This window comes from Corapipo altera, unplaced genomic scaffold (assembly GCF_003945725.1).
Source record: "Corapipo altera isolate COAL_440 unplaced genomic scaffold, ASM394572v1 61281, whole genome shotgun sequence".
NCBI lineage: Eukaryota > Metazoa > Chordata > Aves > Passeriformes > Pipridae > Corapipo > Corapipo altera.
The window spans coordinates 6765874-6782131 of NW_020884921.1; the positions used below are offsets into that span (position 1 = coordinate 6765874).

The following is a 16258-nucleotide window of genomic DNA, read 5'->3' on the forward strand; positions in this document are numbered from 1 at the left end:
AAGTTAAATTGGGCTCTGAGCAATCTGATGTAGTTGAGGATGTCCCTGCTCATTGGATTGAGGTCAGATTAGATGAATTTTAAAGGTCCCTTCCTACACAAACTATTCTATGATTCTATATTTTATTATTTAATTAAGGGAATACCTTGTGCTGATATTGTTTCCTCTACTTGTCATGACCTAGTGATAATTAGTTTATGCTGCAAAAGGGTGCATCACTCTCTAAAAGCATACTTTTCAATTAAACAGGCATTTGCAAAATGCCACTCTTTTGATTAGTAGTTTTAAAGAGTTTTCCTTCTCAACTTCAGCCGGTCCAAGCAACTCACAATGTAACTTGCAGATCAGATTCCTCCTCAGGCTTTCAATATTCAGTGGTGGCAACTTGCTTACGGTAGGTACCAACAAAACTGCAGCAGTGTCTCCTCTGGTGCTGTGTGTGTCACTGGAAATTTGGTCTCTTTAATGAAAAAAGATTAATGGGTTTGGACATTGTTTCAGATGGATGTGTTTGAGTTTGCAATGTCCTTTTATCCATTAGGTTTTCTTACTTCATGTCTGAGAAGGAGGAGGTTTTCTGCCCATTTTGCTCTTTCTAAGGTCACGATCATGGTCACCTAAATATATACAAGAATATACTCATCTTTTTCTTGTGTGACTGTTCAATCTATCTATTGTTTAGTCCTGTGTTATTTCATGGCAATAGGAAAAATTGACAGTTTGTCATAGAAGAAGTTGCATGCTTAATAACGATGAAAAAAGTAAAATGGTCTTTTCCAGCAAGGGAAATGGTTGTCTAATTCCTATTTTGTAACAAATTTTTTTTCTCTCTTTGAAAATGCAAATCAACATAATTGCATTTGGCAGGTAAAAATATTTTTTATTAATTGGAACAAAAATAAAAATTAAACACTCTATAAATTCAATCTGCTTTTTTCTTTCCCTGAATCTTTGGCAAGAAGTTGTGATAACATTGAAACATGTAACAAATGTCTTACATATACCACTTTCAGTTATTTTTCTATCCTAAATGTCATCAACATTTTTAATTATATTACTTTAAAAATAAAGCACCCAGACAGGATATCTTTTTCAATTTTCAAAGCACAAAGCACAAAGAGGAATTTGTAAAAAAAAAACCAAAATCTTAGTAGTCAAACTGTTATTCTGTTTTTATTTCCTGTAGGACACCTGGGGTTTAGGTATAAAGCTAAGGAAAAATTATTTTCTCCAATAAGTATTTTCTGATTTTCCTGATTTAGCACTTTGGAATTCTAACATATTTTCAACATTTTTGCTATTATCATCATACTAATCATGTGTGCAAATTAAAGATATTAAAAAAATTCACCAAGAGTAATTTTCAAAAATAAAATTGCTTCTTTTTTAATATGTTTTCATTTACAGACCTCATAATCTCCTCCAGAAAATTTTACAGATTTTTCCATGAGCCAAATCACAGCCTCTCCTTTCTTTTTTCTCCTGTGTAACTTTTGGAGAAACAGCCCCACTGCCAACTGATTAACATTTTCCTTGCTACTACTTTATACCTGCAACTACTACAGTGGCATTGCAAATGGAGCAGCTAAGCATGCAATTTGGATTTCAAATGGAAAAGGAAATTAAGCCTTTGCTAATAGATGAGTGGTTCATATGGCACTTAACATTCAGTTTGTATTTTTGTAAAGTAAATATTTATATATATTGTACATGTAATTTATTACATGTGTCCATGTGTGTGAAATATATGAAGGTTATTTATGATCTATGTCAAAAGGTTACAAACAAATTGAATATATGGAAAGGAATTGCTATTCCATGGTGATCATGACAGTAAGTGTTTCTAAAAAAATATAGAGACAGATCTTAGCCTGTTTGCTGCTAACCAAAACCAATGGCTCTTAAGCTGCTGCCAGCAGTTCTTTAAGTGATGGTATGTGTCACTAAAACACAGTAGGACATATTGCAGCATCAATTATTAGTGCAAAGTAACTTCCACCTGCAGATCACAAGTTGCAGCACCATATGTGAACAGGAGACAACTCCCTGGAAATCTGCAGGTATTTCTTTATTGTGTTGTTCTGCTGCAAGGAGTACCCCATGTCTGGATGCAGTGTCCTTTGATAAACTCTCTGATGTCCATGTTTTGAGAACATGAGATAAGTATTTGGTTCAGTGAACACTTTTCTCCTGCTGGACCAATCTCCGGAGCACATTCTTGAGACAGGTAGAAGGTTGTAGAGTAACACACAAAGTCACTTGATGGCACAACAGGACATCAGTTCTTATTATGAATATAATCATCATAGGACAAGAAACCAATAATTTTCTTCCCAAATAATTTTCTTTCCACTCCTTTGGTATTCCAGGAAAATTACAAACCCTCAACAGACTGTAAACCACCATTTTAATAACTCTGATATTCATCAACAAAAGGAAATATGAATGTTACCAATATTTGCACTTTTTGTACTAGATGTCTGGAAAGATAACCCCTATCCAAGACTTTTTTTTTAATTTCTGGCCCATTTCAATAACTTTTTCTTTTTTTTTGCATCAAATCATATTCTGCTACCCCTTGTGACAAACCAAACATGTTAATAGTGTTTTCACATTGAAAGTTGCTCTCAAACAAGCACCAGCCTGCTTTCTCTGTATTTTCACAAAACATTTACATGTCTTCTGTAGGACATGCTAGCATCCTCTTCATTTATTCCTTCATATTTTTCTGATTAAATCTAATAAAAGATAGAGTAAAACTACCTATTTCAAAATTACTGATTAATTATTATATATTTATGATTTTAACATTTGTGTATAAAAATCGAGATGCTTTAATGTACTTTGATACATTCATTTTTACAGAAATGCTGAAATAAGTTAGAATGATTCTGATCATTTTATAATCAAGACACATAGGCTTTTAACTAGCCTATAACCCCATCCCGCAAGCTAGTTACAGATGATACATTAGTTTAAAGTATTTACATAATCTGGTCAAACAATTAGCAAAAAATTTAATTAGATCAAGTCTTGAAGTTAGTAAGTCATTTTTAGTCAGCACTTACATGTATAAACACTTGGGGAAGTGGTTGCAAAGAGTAGGCGATGACCTCAAAATTTCTCCCAGAACTGATAGATTTAGTCTGAGGTTTCTTCTTTGCTGTTAGATATTAAATGATCCCATCACCAATTAATCTGAATATTTGCTTTAATACAGTTCTTTTATGATTGAAGTTTGAAGATATTTTCTTAGAGTAGTTATATTTTGGTGGCTTAATCTCATAATAAGTATTAACCATAACTTGACAATATAGATTATCAGAAAGAATGGTTTTAATAAACTTAGAGTTAATTTGCTGGAAAATTATAATTGCTTCTTTTTTAATCATTGTATGAGTTCATAAAGTACAAAAATTAACTTTCTAAATGTGGTCAAATTCTTATTTCTTCAATTCAGAGAAATTTCCTTTCAATGTAGTGTTGCCTGAGTGAGGGATGGATAAGCGTTAGACTGCAGTAAATATAGCATCCAGAAAATTTTGTGTATTCCAGCTGTTACTAAGAAGACAGCTATCATTCAACATTGTACTTTGTACTAAATTGGCTTTGCCTGACCATGATAATGTTTATAAACTATCAGTACTCCACTGTTCCTGTTTGTAAAGAAAGGGGCAAACCCAATTCTTCATTACTATAACTCAGTGTTTCCTTAGGGTTTTTTTTAAATTTTTACTTTCCAAAAGTTATGAAACCAGGTTCTCTGTGTCTCAACTACTAGGCACATAAATGATTAAACTAGGAGAAGCAGGAATTTTTTTTACTCTGTGGATTGTGCAAGAAATTAGTATTTAAGAAGTTCACAAGAGGAGAGGTCTTCAATTGAAGAGCCTCTGACAAGAGAGATGTGGGTCAATACCACATCAAAAGAGTTGCTAATCAGAAGGACCAAAAGATAAGTTTCTAAAAGAAAACCTAAATTTATTTGAGTACCAGTATCTATCACCATCCACTGCAGTAATTCCAGAGATTTACATGAACGAATTTTATCACAGAAAATAATCAATAACTTGTTATGAATATAAGTTTGATTATAATTTTGAAATTGTTTTCTTGTCTTGAGGGGTGTTTGGGGGAGTTTTTTTAGTATATGAGTAGTAGATAAAGTCCACAGTTGATTATTTAACCTTAGTTTCTCTAATAAGCAAGTCCTCAGGGGGACAGGTGGACTGCAAAGGGATTTTGGTAGTGTACTGAACATATTGAGAAAAACCCATTTTTTTCTGCTGTTATTTGCCATTCTAAGTTAGTCTCATGCCAATGTTTGTGGTGACTGTCACCAAAGAAAAACCAAAAACCAGGAAATAGACTGATGAAATGTGCTTTAGAAATCAAATCATATGAAAAATTTTATTTGAATACATTTTATACTGAGTCCAGTTCAGCATTGTTCCTCCCATTCCACAGTTGCTGCAGTGTGGGTTGGACATTACCAAAGCTCACTTTGGTCATTTCTATGTCAACGGGTTTATAATGAACAATGGCTATGTTGACATGGTAGCTCACCCCACATTCCAACTCCAAACAACTTGCAGCCCCACCCAGGAGTCTCTTGGACCTTAAAAATATGAAACTTATGTTTCAGCTGTGGCCCTCTGGGCGTATCAGCCAGTCCTCAAGATCCAAGTACTTGTACATCTCTTGTCTGTCAAAATTTGCCAGGACACATGTCCATTTCAAGAAGTAAACTGTCACTGCTGGAAAATGGTATATAAGAGGGTGTATTGCCATTCCTCATGGACAAAGAGTTAAACTGTTTGCAAACAACCTTGACCTGGTTCTCAAGGTTCAGCACTGGAGCTTTAGACTGCTTACAACACAGCATTTCTCCTGCCTCTTCTTCCACGGCAAACCAAACTGCTTTTAGATAGCAGTTTCCACAAAAATTAAGTTCATGTTCTAAAACAGTACTCCAGACTGATTTTTTTTTTCTAAAAGCCCATCATTTTAAAGTGCTTCATAAATATATATATATATATATATATGTACAAGAAACCATAAACATATACAGTCTCCTAGACTTAAAGAGTGAGAAATTGCATATATACCTATATATGTATGTATCAGTATATGATCTCTCCTAATTTAAAGGGCTACACAAAATGCTTGTCAGCATTTTGTTACAGAGAAAATAGTGGGAGAAAAAGTGGCTTATTAATACTTGCAGTATCACTGCCATCTGGAGAGGCTCAGCCTAAACTGGAATGTAAGATTTGGGCTCAGATTTCTGATGTGTGATCCCAGACCTCAAGTTCAATCAGTCAAAGATATGCCTGTAGTTTTTAGCCAGCATTTCACACCCATTTGGCACCTGTATAAAGGACTACACAGGGTGCAGAGTAAATATGGAATTAGTCCCATTGAGCTTAATAAACACCTATGAAGGGGGAAAAAAATCATAGTTCATTTGTGGATCCCTGAGATAAGTATCTTTTTTATAACTTAAAAATGTTCTGATAGGTGCCAATATAAAAAAAAAGAGGTCCAGTACATCCAAGAGGAAAGTAAAAAAACACAAATAAAAACATCTGTAGACCCCTGGAAAAAAAAATAAAATTGGTCTTCTACAAACCCCCAAACACACACTCCCCTGTTCTTCCTGCATCTTATGAGGAAAGGGTGGTTCTGGGTTTTCTCTCCAGATGAAGAACACAGCAGCCTATTCCCATCAAGCACTTCTTCCATTATGCACATTATCCTGCTTCCTCTAACACCTGCTACAAAATATTTCATACTTGTTCTGTCTCACTCAAGGTACAGGAGGAAAAGGACATTGGCACCACCAAAAGTTGTGCCCAACACTGTAACTGACTCCTCCAAAGCAACCCGTCTCTACTGTCTTTGTGTTACGTGGGTAAAGGTGTCTGTTTCATAGACATCATCCAAGGCACAGCAGCAGCACTACAGGAGCTGATACCTCAAATTCAGTGTGAATGAAAAGATTCATGGTATTCCCCTGGCTAGCCTTCTTTTATGATTTTCTATGTAGTATGTGATATTTTGAAGATGGAGTACTGCTACTGTTGCACATGAGTGGCCTGTGGCAATAAGTGAGGAAGAGACTTTTCCAAGCCCCACACAAGGAAATGTATTAAAAATGCGTTTAAAAACCATGCTAGCTGTGTGGGTTCAGGTGGCTTATTGAGATGTAGCCTATTGTAATACCACAAAATCTATTACATATATCTGTCATTGTTTAATATCATACAGCTTTCATCAAACACATGTTGGCCAAGATTATCCTGTCCTTCCAGATTCATGTTGGTCCATGTACACCACAAAGCTCAGTCTAGTTCCTTCCTTGTCCTACTCCTTATCAAGAGTGGAAAAGCCTGGAAAATGTTATATCCCCCTTCAAGTAACAGGCTCTCCAAAGGCCCATGGACAAACTTGGAACAGCTTTGTGTCTGTCCTTGCAGGGGCCAAGCCACATGCTCTGAAAAGCTTCGTATTCAAAATATTGTGCAGCAAAAAAAAGGGACATTACAGTTGCTGGATATGTTGTCTGAGACTGTCCTCAGTGGCCCAGTCTTCACTAGGAGCATCCAGTGGGACACTGCAGGAGTACAAGAGCAATACAAAGCATTTGGAATGTCCATTAGACGTAGCCTTCTTACCTTGAGCCATTAATTCAAGTATGAGCTATGTCAGAATAGAATAGAATAGAAATTTCAGTTGGAAGAGACCTACAATACTTATCTATTCCACCTGCCTCACCACTTTGCATCTGACCAAAACCGGCATTTGTCTAAATGCCTCTTAAATGTTGACAGGTTTGTGTTTCAGTATTTGAAATCAACCTTTCAATAAAGAAATGACAAGCCTAAACCTTCCCTGACACAGGTTTAAACCATTCCCACAAGTCCTGTTGTTGGACCCCAGGATCTCCCTCTCCACTTCTCCTCCTCAGGAAGCTGTAGACAGCAATGAGCTCACCCCACAACCACCTTTTCTCCAAACTAAACAAACCTGGAGTGCTCAGCTGCTCCTCAACTACCCAAGCTTAGGCCAAGAAGGACCGCAGTGGAGCTTGTCATCTCATGTTGGTAGGCCTGTTTCTGTCTGTCCAAGGGTGTCTCCTTAAAAATGGAAGTTGATTTACAGGACCGCAACAGAGTTGTTCCAAAGGTCAAGGACAAAGAAGTAGTGTTGACATAATACGCAAATTATTAATAATAAATTATAAAATAAAACAATCTGACCCTTTTGCTCTCCAAAACTGAGACAATTGTTTGCAATAGATTCACCACACAAATTTCTGAAAGTAACTCCTGTCTGCTGTTTGTGCTGACCTGGAAAAGTGAGCAGCCACACAGCTGCCTAATGAACCTCACGTCCTGGTGGCTGTTACTTACACAAGTAAGCAATGAGGAGTGAGTCCACCACAACTACAGATTAACCCTATGTGTCCCAAAGAGGGAGTCATATTTTCTACTCAGAAGTTGTTCTGGAATGCATAAGATAAGCATTGTAATAATATATACTGATTTAGGGAAATTATATTCTCGTATTATTCCGGATTTTCTGGAAAATTACTGTTTCCGCATTAACTACTTCTAGATATTGAACAAACTTTTATCCCACTGATAAGAAATGTGAGTAACCTTTATATTTTCCATCCACTCTCACATGAAGCAATGCAAACACATATACTGTTATACCCTTTTTACACTAGAGATAAGATTTTTCAATATTTACACCACTGTCCTGAAATTATATTCACACACTACAAAAAATTTGAAACAGTGGTAACAGCAGAGGTGGGAAAAATCTGCTTTTCCTTTTTTCCTAGCTTACTGTTAATTTAATGATATGTGACATTGCTATCAGCGCAATGCAGTAAAACTTAAACGGTACCCAATATGCACAGACACTATGAAAATTTTAAATGACAACAGCAACAACAAAAATTTTCCTTTCCTATGTCCTTTGCATTAACATAAGGATATGTGACTTTGCTATCCATGCGCTGCAACAAAATTAAATTGGTGGACAATGTGCCCATTGAGAGCCTTCAAACAAAAAAAAAAAATTAAAAATTATACTCCTTTGCATCATGTAAAGGATAGATGATGTGAGGAACAAATTTACTTCACTACCACATCACAAATAATATGCCATCTGAGAACCTACATTTCTTTCTCATCATGAAGTAGAAAAAAAAAGTGCTTTGGAACAATTTCTTCAAACTTCTTTTCATTTTTTTAAACACTAAAAATATGTTTTAAAACATTTTCTTATATTAGAGTCATTGTGTTTATACATTTCCTAAATGAATTTTTTTTGGTAACATATTTGTGTCTAACATTACTTATATAAATAAAAATACACAGTCATTTTATGGGATAATAGGCAAACAGACATCTGCATGCAACATTTTCCTCATTAGATGTGTTCATGTTAGCATATTTTTATGACTTCACTGCAGAGTACAATGTGCTGATTTGAAACATTCTTAAATATAGCTTATTATGTATGTTAACAACCCAAATGCTTTAGTTATGCTCAGAGAATTGTTTAATAAAGGAGCAGTTAACACTACTGTAGTGTGAGGCGATGTGACCTGGAAGAATATGTCCACAGGCACAGCAGGAGCAAAAGCAGTAACTCCTCATCTATGATCAGTAAACTGCTGATGGTCCGCAGGTCCCTTCTTCAAGATGACGAGACAGCCAGCTCACTGTCCTTGTTTAGAGATACTAAACAACATTGCAAATATTTAGGCATGTATTAGGTGACTTAGCACTATTTTTCCATTATGTAGTTTTCAACATAAACACAAAGATGCATAGGTTATGCTGAAAATAGCAGTGGAACACAGAGTTGTTCCAAAGACCGTGAGTTTTGAAAAAATCTGGTCTGTGATTCAAAACAACAGCAGTAAATGAAAGGCATCAGTCTAGAAGACTTAGACTAAGGAACTCTCCAAGTTTAATGGGAGTGAGCTCCATCTTTGTGTTGCCAACCAATTACTGTAATGGTTTAATATGAGCACAACCATCACAGCTAAAAGCCCTCTGTGGAACTGGAGGAACAGAGAGTTCAGCCACTGGCAACATCAGGCCAAAGAGCCTTTAACACATGAGCAGATTAGGGTATCTGTGAGTTTCAGTTTTGCTGGGATGCATTTGACCAACTAAGCAAAAACCAAGGAATTGGAGAGGCTGATAATCTGGCTGCAAAACTGCACAGATGCACTGCTCAAGCACTTTCACATCATGCTACAGAAGAGCCAGGCAGGCCAAGCTAAGGAAACCATGGGCTTCTGACGAAATGATTTACACACTGGTCAGTCTGAACAAACAGTCTGTTCTGCTCTGGATATATTTAAAGGCTTTCTTCACTGTGATTGTAAGAACAGAATGAATCCTCCAAACCCTTAGTGCTTTCAGCTGGATTTGATAGTATTGTTACACCTTCTATGCCCATGCTCTGAAAAATGAATACATAATTGAGAAATTCTCTCTTCTAAAATATTTCTTAAATCCAACAACAAAAGAGTTTAATCAGAAAGTTTCTCCCTTTCAGGGATAGTTCTGCCATAGCTGTTTAGATAAAATGATTTGAAATCAGAGCTATAGTCATTTAAATAATCTCTTAAAAAGCTATTACGTTTCCATAATGCTAGTAGTTTTTAAATGGCTCTTGGTTTGATTCATGAACAATACATGAACAGTACATGATTCACATGGGCAATTTTTATTAAGCACTTATCCTCAAAAGAATGTCAGACTGGGTGAAATCTATTGTATACTGCAGCATTTTCATACTTTTTTAATAGCATGCTTTAAGGTTCAACTTCTCACAGACCAAAGTTGACAGAGAAGTTCAGGCTGCCACAGAAGATCAAGGAGCCAACAAAGGCTGAAAGATATTATATAGATAATTGTAAAGATCTTGCTGCAGTTCAAGTGCTTTTGAAGTTCTGTAACGACTTCTTGCTATCAGAAACTGTCAGGTTTAATTGAAGTCAAAGCTTGTTACTAAATCATGAGATCCATAAGTGTGTAAATATTAGTGCTGCTGCTAAGCAATGAATTGCCTTAGTATTAACTACAAAAAAAAAGAATACTTTGCACTGCTTTGAGAGCAGGGCACATAGTGGGCTATGCTGAGAGGTGTACTGGTGTATTTGCAGGGAGGATCATGCAACTTCAGGGGATCAAGACCTTCTGCTTTTAATTAGCTTTTTAACTGGCTTGGTGTAAGGGTTGGGTATGTCACTTTTCCTCCATAAAACTGTTTCTTCATTTTCCCTGCTGTTATGTATGGACTACATCAATAATCACCCACCTGGCTGGGATACTGTAAAGTTTAAAAATTTAACCACAATCTTAAATTTTCATGTAATTTAAATTATTCAAATATTTCTCCAATTTGAAGTGCAGTATAACAGATAATATGTGATCATAAAGTCAGTCACTTAGGGCTTTGAAACCCTTGTAGTAAACATATCCATACTTCATATACACAACCACTGTAGATATGATTTTAAAAGAAGAGTTGTTGTTAATTGCCATTTTGAAACAAACAATATGATCAAAATTCAAAATATTGTTTCTGCTGTGTTATAAGAGTTGAATTATGCAGTTCAGTACCAAAGTGACTTAGATTTGCTGAAAGGGTTCTAAGTTATGGTAGGCAGATAAGCAGATATAACCAATGAGCAGAGATTTAATATGGGTCACAATGGGATTAATGAATAAATGTCAGGGTCTTATGTTACCTGTTTACAATCACATTTAAAACTAGAACTACAGCTGTTAGTTATACTTGGGGTACCTTTCACACAGGAGACTAGACAGTAAACTGATGTGTCTGCACAGCCTCTTGCTTGAGCTGCCTGGGACACAATATTTCAGTTTTGCAGATCATCCAGGTAAAGTTCATCTACTTTTCAAAGTCTGTGGAAAATTTTAACATAGATTTTAACACATGGCATTCTTAGCGCTCTACAACCCACCACATACCGGAGGTTCCATGGGGAAAAAAATGTGTGGATGGGATCCTAGGTAAAGTGTACCTCTAGGACACATTAAATTTTAATGAACCCCAGTTGTACTTCATTTTGGGATTCCTCTTTTATTGTTGAGTTAGTCAGGCCAATAATCAGGTTCCTAATATATTCAACAAACCATCAGGATACACGAAATATCTTACCAGATAATCCTCTCTGGAATCCACACTTCAGTTTTTAAGTATTCCTTTCACTAATCTCTGTAATCCTGTGTTGATAGAGGTCAGTAAAACAGTGGCTAAAGCCTGTACGATAAAACTAAGTCTAGATTTTGCAATCATTCATTTTATATTTTTTGCTGTATTTTTCTCAGCTGTTTTTACTCCTGAAGGGATGTGACCAGCATTACAGACGTTGCATATGACAGTGCCCAGAAACCGTGAAGAAAGTCTTTACACCAGTACATCACTGAAGAGCAGAGATCCACCAGCAAACTCAATATATATTCAGAAAATATATATGAAAGTCAAAACAGGGACTCTATGCTGCTTGATAACTGAGGTTACATTAGCTCACTGGTGTTTGCAGCCACTAGATTAGCAATCACATGCAATGAAAGTTAACAATGCTGGGTTTATATTGTCCAAAAAAATAGTTGAGTGTGTTTTCTCCTTTTGACTGCAGTTTATATAAGGGAAGAATAATACTGCATGCTTTGAAAATATTTTATGTGTCTTTGGCTGATAGAACACACAAAACATTCAAATAGTCCCATTTACGTAAGCAGAAGCATTAAAGAATAGTTTAAATGTGAACATCCATGTCACAAATTTTGTAGTCTTTTTAACGTAGGACAAATCTGTGTATTTAAAATAGTCTTTCTTCAAAGCCATCTTTTCCTTCTTTTTTTTTCAAACAGTCATAAAGGAAACTCTGATTTGTGCTGCGTGAACAATGCTAGCACTGTCTTTGTAATGTTATCCATATGGGCTTCTAATAATAGATAAGTTTTTAGAGATTTGTATTGTATTTCTTAGAGACATTTAAAGTCTTGATAAGGAAAGGCTGATTTCATTGGCCCCACAGTTAAAGGAAAGCAGATCCTAATTAAAAGAATTCTGTTCTGAATTAACTAGTTTGACATGTGCTAATTGACAGTTCCTGTGAAATGGTTCTAATTAAAGTCAATATGTCTTTTTCAATTAAAAGGAAATTAAGACTATACTAATATACATTAACAACTTAATCTGCCTTCAATATCCCATGCATCAGCTGCTTTTTTTCTAATGTTGTTGGAGAACCATCTGACATACATCTTCAACTATTTCATTATGATATCTTATTATTACTTAACAAGAATACAGGCACTGGTGGATAACCTCTAGAGCAAGAAGAGAACTTGCCTCTACTCCCTGCATGCAATTCCTTATCACTTGCCCAGTAAAAGGTTGTCAGGGTTTAGGAATGGTACTACCCAATTCAGTGCCCCACTGAGACTCTCCCAAACCACATGCTGTTCAATCACTCCCCTATTCCCATCCCCCTTCCCTCTCCAGCGAGATGGAGTTGAGAGTTGGAGGCACAACAGGTAAAGATCAAAGGTTGACGTAAGAACAATTCACTGAGAACAGTAATAAAATAAGGAAACTAGCAGTAACAGCAACAATATTAATAACAGAAGTGTGCAAAAGAAAGGATGATTCACAAACAAAAATACTCACCAAGGACCCTGAGGCAATGAACAATGGCGAACAATGCCACCACATTTTTTGGACTGGAAGCCACGCACTTCTTCTCGAAAGCCAGAGTGTTCCTTCCCCTGGCAACGATGTGAGGTGGTTTAGAATAACATTCAGTTCCTGGCCAAAACTAGAACAAAGGTAATACTTCTATATTTTCCACAAAGAAGGAAAAAAGACCTTTCTCACAACCAGAGATTTCCTTATTAATTGCATGCTGGGGCAAGTATTGGCAATTAGTGAATTACTTCAAATTTTTGCTAGAAGTCTTATAAGCAATGGTTTTCTGCTGGACTTTTCTTTCAGTATTTGGCCCAAGGAAAGGCAGGAATTTTACTTTTGAGTGACATCTCTCCTGCTCTTTCAGAAGTGAATGCAGGGCAGAGTTCTCTGGTGGGAATGGTTTTAATTGTGTATACAAGAAGAAAATAAAAAGCATGCCTCCTTGGTAGAGCAGTGCTGAAAACAATCCAGTTGTTGTTGCTGGAAATGTGGTGCAGTTGTTTTTAGCCACAAAATTAAGTATTCAAATGTGCAGTTGTGTTCTTGCTACCAGTTCCAAGGCTCTACTGCTACTGACTTTACTAACTAAAAAAAGCACCATTAAAAGTAGTAGGCCCTATGCCAATAAGAACGCTGTCCTGAATGTATGGTGAACTATACAGGAGATTGACATCTTCTCATTTGAGCTTTACTTTTGATTTTTCATAATTTTTATTTTCTTATTTGGGAAATAATAATGAAAAATTCATCTGATACATTTTGGGGAGAGTAGAGTCACCAGGGGTGACAGAGTAATTAACTTAAAAGGGAATTATATGTCTGCTTTTAAAAAAATTGCATCATATAGGCTGTTAAGGACACAATTTCACTTCTATTATAAATTTTATATTTCATGGAACACAACTTCAGCTATGAATACTCACTCTGCTGAATATTTCACAAAGAGAATATATTATCTAGCCAGATTTTACCAAAATATGACTGTGCTCCAGCAGCTTATAGCATTTTTTTAAGTGACTCTTTTAAATTATAACAAAAATATTTATCTGTTTCACAAATATTAAAATTCAGCAAATAAAAATTTACTTTAACCTCTGACATTATGAGACAAAATTAAGTGACAGAGAGTAGATTTTTGTAGCTCCAGAAACTGCACTAAAGAGTGCAACTAAGATTCAGAAACTGTATAAAATGCTCTGGGAAAATTTGGGTGTTGTGGTGAAATGTTATTTTTCACTTTTGTTTGAAGATGCTGTCTTTCCTGCTATTTGTTGAAATTTATAGGCATTTTAAGAAGCAGCTAATATCCAAAATATTTCATACTGTTGAAATAAAAATTACCACAATGCATATTATTGTCTAGTTTTGATTAACAAAAAAATAAAGCCGAACTTTCGGGACTGTGTGACCAGATTTTATATAGGCAGCTACTTAATTTTTTGCAAAAGCAAATGTCACTGAAAGACTTTAAACTTTGTCCCAAAGCATCTACTATACATCTCACAGTGCCTTATCTTAAGGCTAAGAACAACTTTCTTGATCAGCCTTCTTAAAAGCATAGAGACCACTTACACAAGGGTTTAGACTTGAGTAAAGCCCCTTGAGTCCTAGACTAGATGAAGATTTTTAGATAGTCATTATGTGACTAAGAAGTTTCTTACCCAGCTCCCCTCATTTGTGCTGCTGGTGGGTCTCTGCAACTCTAAAGGAAGATTTTGAAGGGAAAAATATTTCATAAAACCTGCAATAAAGAAAAGGAGTAGCTAAAGTAGTCATCTCAAAAAGTGACTGTTTGGTTTTCCCAAAAGGAGTTAAATACCCAACTCCCCTTGAGGACACAAAATAAATGTCCTGGTGTTTTATTTCAATATAATAATTCTATTTGACAAAATCAGGTGCTAAGATAATCAGGTCCTAGAGACCCCAATGTCCTAAGGAAAAATACTCATACCTTTACAACAAAAACTGAAATAATATCTTAAATTTTTCCTTTATTTTAAATGCAGAAGACCCCCACAACAGCAAAGTGGACTGGACTCTTTGATGCCACATCTTTGTGTTCATTGTAATATTTTATGATTTCATTACCTAAACTGGTGATACATTCATTTATGTGTGTATCTAGGACTGTATATCACTCACAGACACCACCTTTCTCAGCATCAGATTTGTTAACCATAACCTCAGTATGATGCTGGTACAGATGCAACACTGAACTCAGACATGAAATGTGTCTCTAAATCAACAAATAAACCGATATTTGGTAGACAGCAGAAACGCTAACTGTTTGTATTCGTTAAAATTCCATGGTACTTGGCACTAGAGAAATGCTAATCCCAGAGCCTAAACTGAGACCCAATCCCACAGGTAGCTAAAATGTTTTTAAAATAGAGTAAGACTACCTGCAAAGTTCAGTTCGCAGTCCTGGGTGAGCGCTGATCCTCAGTATTCTCCCTGTACAAAATGCTGCTTCTTTTTCCACTGGCTGCATTATGCTTTATTCTCTCTCCTTTCACTGTAGCTTTGCTGTAAACTGCTAGGAATTTATTTCATGTATTTCCTATTTTGGCTGCATTTTATGAACAAGTGAGAGGATGAGGATTATGGCATGTGAAGCACCAGGAAAATTGTTTTCCTCTTATTCCCCTTGCTAATCCTGTTTCAGTATTTCCACTCCTTGGTCTAAAAGTGGGGAGAAAAGGGGAAAGAAGGAGTCACATAGTGTAAAAGCCAGTTGACTTGAATTTGAAAACAGTTATGAATAAGTTCCCCTTGACTCATAAAAATAGGCACATGGATTTGTAAAAGCTACTGTTTGCTGGAACTCATAAGTGTAATGCATTTCCAGGACATGTAAGAATATTCTTCCCACAGTGCAAACATTTGTGTTTGATGAGGTTGGTGCTGGTAGCTGTGGGGTACTGCTTGCTCATACAAGTAATCTCAGAAGCCAGTGGGGCAGGAAGGAAGAGAAATTCTTTGTCCACGTAAAGATTGTGCTTTCTATAAATGCTTTATTGTTGTTGTTGTTGTTGTTGTTACTATTATTATTACAATAATAATAGTTGTTATTATTATTATCATTATTACTATTATAATCATTATCGTTAAATAAAGACTAGCAATAATCTCGGGGGGGGGGGGGGGGGAACCACTGTGTGAATCAGAGTAGTAATCTTGTGAATTACCTTCCTGTGGCTGAAGGTCTAGATGGTTTCCAGTGGAGTCTGACAGCTCTGAAAGTCAAAAACACAGTAAGACCCAAAAGAAAATCCAGTTCCTACTAGCCTTCCAGAATGCAGCTATCTCTGCCTTTGTATAAATAATTGGGGAAGCAGTCTTTCTGTTTATATCCATCGTAGCTAGATAGAGCTGTCTGTGTGGGGAACGAACTGCCATGTTCTTGATGCAAGCCAAGCACATCTTGCGAATTTTACAGTCCAAGAAAAAAATTGTCTTGGCAACAGGTTTGCTTGGGAAACCAGCAAGTGGGACATGA

At 36.0% G+C, this 16258-nt stretch overlaps 1 long non-coding RNA gene across 4 annotated transcripts in view; it reads right to left on the reverse strand.

The window, feature by feature from the left end:
* LOC113953580 overlaps positions 1–15998 on the reverse strand; it is a 49318-nt gene extending 33320 nt beyond the window's left edge. For 2 of the 4 annotated variants that reach the window (XR_003529926.1, XR_003529925.1), the window contains exons 1-4: positions 15948–15998; positions 14421–14500; positions 12739–12886; positions 11221–11322 (exon numbers count right to left, since the gene is read on the reverse strand). This is a non-coding gene — a long non-coding RNA (uncharacterized LOC113953580). The remainder of the gene's footprint in view (positions 1–11220; positions 11323–12738; positions 12887–14420; positions 14501–15947) is intronic. The other 2 variants (XR_003529928.1, XR_003529927.1) reach the window with 2 other exon arrangements.
* Positions 15999–16258: the final 260 nt, after the last annotated feature.